The 3,291-nt window shown below is 43.5% G+C and overlaps 1 non-coding gene across 1 annotated transcript; it reads right to left on the bottom strand.

Annotated features, from left to right (window-relative positions):
- Positions 1 to 1,869: 1,869 nt before the first annotated feature.
- trnaa-cgc (transfer RNA alanine (anticodon CGC)) lies at positions 1,870 to 1,941 on the bottom strand. The gene has a single exon. It is a non-coding gene; the product is annotated as a tRNA-Ala (tRNA).
- Between the last annotated feature and the right edge of the window lie 1,350 nt (positions 1,942 to 3,291).

The raw sequence follows: 3,291 nt of genomic DNA, 5'->3' as shown, positions 1-3,291 counted from the left end.
TGAACATGAACTGTTAACTGCCTTGGAGATCAAACAAGGTCGACAAGAGGTTCCACAAGCTTACTACAACAGAGTCCGACAAGCCTACTTTGGTGCACACAACGAACCTGACCTTGAAGAGGATGTGAACTTCAAAAGCCTCTTTCTAAGAAATCTGCACCCTGGAGTCAGCCACCATCTAGGCGTCAGACATCCAAAGGTAATCGCCTGACTCATCCAAAAGCAACTCGTGTGGGTAAGCGACAACAAAACCCACCTCAGCACCACTCAGACATGCACAGTGCTGAGTATGCACAAGAACAAGACAGATTACCATCAGAAGACATGGAACAAGTCATGAGACAAATGAAAGAGTTCCTTCAAGGAAAGCTGAACATGGATGACCACAAATTTGAGTCATGCTCGCTGTGACCAGCGACAGAACGGAAGGCCGGGGCTCACCTGGTACACCACATCAGAAATGACAAGCACCTGTTCAACAACCACCCAGAATGAGCAAGTCTCTCACGGCCAACCGTTGATGAAAACTCTGAGGTACCAAAGAACATCACCTCAGTCACTCACTAAAAACTGTCAAATGAACTTCAACTCCAAGAACCACATTCCTGTCTGTGCAACAGCATCAACCAAAGCACAGAAGGTCAGAAAGTCTGCCACAACAAGAAGGCATCACAAGAGGAATGCCACATAGGAGACAAAGTTTGCACCCCAGCTTCACACAGCCATGCCGAACTACCTCTGACTGTCTGCTAAAGAACTTCCTGCCTTGCTGGACTGACCCCCATTAGATCATGGACACGCCCTCATCCAAGCCAAGGATGCAGAGAGCCAGTCTTCACTGACACACAAGAAAAGGGGGGGGACAACACAGACTGAAACAGATCTGACCACACATACACTACACCATTAACACACACAACATTACCTACACCCAGAGGTAACCACATCTACTGATAACACATTCAACAAACATATTCTTCCCACAAGTACAATATCCTAATTTTAGCGTAACATAAAGTTACATGCATCCACCATCAAGAAACATGCAGCCATCCTCACAATAGGCAGAACACCTGACACTAAGTTAATGTACATTACACACTAGCTGCACATGACATCCTAGCTCAACAGTAGTTGTAAGCCATGCTAGGAAAATACACAGCAGCTTTGTTTTGTTTTGTTCTTCTTTTACCTATCCTTTTCCTTCCCCTCTTTCCTTAGTAGGTGAAACACCTAGACACCCTGCAAGGGTCAAAGGTCTGATATTAGGATTGACTCGCCACACCTAATATCCGCCAGTCACTCTAAACAGGACCAAATTGAATCCGTTTTGATGAAATAAAATTTTAACAGTTTGTGGAGATGCTGGGGATTAAAACCAGGACCTCATACATGCGAAGCATGTGCTCTACTTCTGAGCTACATCGCCAGTTGGAAGGCATATTTTCTGCCACTGAGGTACAAGAAGGTTTTTTCTGCTACTGTAGGTTTACAAATGCTATAAATTCCAGATGTGGTAACGCTACAGGACCAAATTGAAACCGTTTTGCTGAAATACAATTTTAACCATGTGTGGAGATGCTGGGGATTGCAAAAGTCCAGTAGCGGGAACTATAAAGAATTGCATTGAAATTCTTTGCATGAAATTTACTAAACTGAGGATGCTGAGGATTTAACCCAGGACCTCATACATGCAAAGCATGCACTCTACCACTAGCTACATCCCCAGTTGTGAGGACATTTTCTACCACTGAAGTACAACAAGTTTTTTCTGCTACTGTAGGTTTACAAATGCTATTAATTCCAGATGTGGTAACTCTACAGCACGAAATTGAAACCGTTTTACTGAAATTAAATTTTAACAGTGTGTGGAGATGCTGGGGATTAAAACCAGGACCTCATACATGCGAAGCATGCGCTCTACCACTGAGCTACATCCCCAGTTGGAAAACACATATTCTACCACTGATGTACAAGAAGTTTTTTCTGCTACTGTAGGTTTAGAAATGCTATTAATTCCAGATGTGGTAACTCTACAGGAAAAAAAATCGAAACCGTTTTGCTGAAATTAAATTTTTTCAGTTTGTGGAGATGCTGAGAATTGATTTGTGCAGAAGGTGATACAGATATTTTGTCTGCACCAGCTTCAGAAGGTATGCTGGCATGTGATAAGTTATAGATTATCGAAACCGAGTGTTGTTTTGATTGTGCAATTTTATTACTGTAGATGATGAACATTTACAAAGGAAAACAGCCCCTAGTAGATCTGTCTCCCAAACTGCGACAGCATCAAGTAACACTCCCGTTCAGGAGGAATCTCCCAGGCCATCAACATCCACCTCGAGCTGTCCTAGCCAGGGGAGAGTGCTATCTGTGGCCGTCCTGCAATCACAGAAAGAGCTGAATCAGTCAGTTTGTGATGTTGTGACTGAACTGTGCCAGGTGCGACAGTCCCTAGTTCAGATGAACCAGACTCTGTGCGCTCTTGTTGACTGTTTGAAAAAACGGTGTGTGTGAATAAAAGTTTCGAGTTTGAAATACTGTAAAGTTTGTTTCTCTACTGCTTCTCATAATTTTGATTTGTTGCAAGGCAGCTGTATAGAACTACACACACTGGTATAAAATATAAAGCATAAATAATATAATGTAGCCTATTAGATTATGTAATGCAAGGTTACATACAATTACTTGCATGGTGTGGTATTCTAAAAAAACAAAAATATTTTTCCATAGAACGGGTGGTCTTACCTGTTGAAATAACCTGTGGATTAACTGCCGTCTTCTCATGATCGCAACAGCATGTGCGTTCCAGTCAGCGGGTAGTGGAAGGGGATCCTCTGGAACATCCATGCGCATTTCCTCTTCTGGTAGCCCAACCCCATAACTCAAGCAGATATTGTGCAGAACACAACAAGCCAAAACAATTTGGCACACTTTGACTGGATCATATAGGAGTCTCCCTCCCGATGCATCCAGACATCGCCACCTTCCCTTTAGTAGCCCAGTTGTGCGCTCCACAACTGACCGGGCGCAGGCATGGGACATGTTATAGTGGGCTTCTTCAGCTGTCTGTGGGTGCGCTATGGGGATGAGAAGCCATGGCTTCAGAGGATAACCTCGGTCACCTATAATTGTATAGAGAATTATTTTTGAACACGAAAATGGAATAACAGCTAAACACAAATTTATTTACCTAGAAGCCATCCATGTCTACCTGCTCCTGCCTCTAGACGATTGCCCACGCTGCAGTTGCGCACAATGAAGGAGTCGTGCGTCGACCCTGGCCATCTT

Source organism: Sinocyclocheilus anshuiensis, unplaced genomic scaffold (assembly GCF_001515605.1).
Source record: "Sinocyclocheilus anshuiensis isolate Anshui unplaced genomic scaffold, SAMN03320099.WGS_v1.1 scaffold70, whole genome shotgun sequence".
NCBI classification, from domain to species: Eukaryota; Metazoa; Chordata; class Actinopteri; order Cypriniformes; family Cyprinidae; genus Sinocyclocheilus; species Sinocyclocheilus anshuiensis.
Note: the sequence above shows the minus strand (reverse complement) of the source record. Positions and strands in the feature narration are given on the sequence as shown.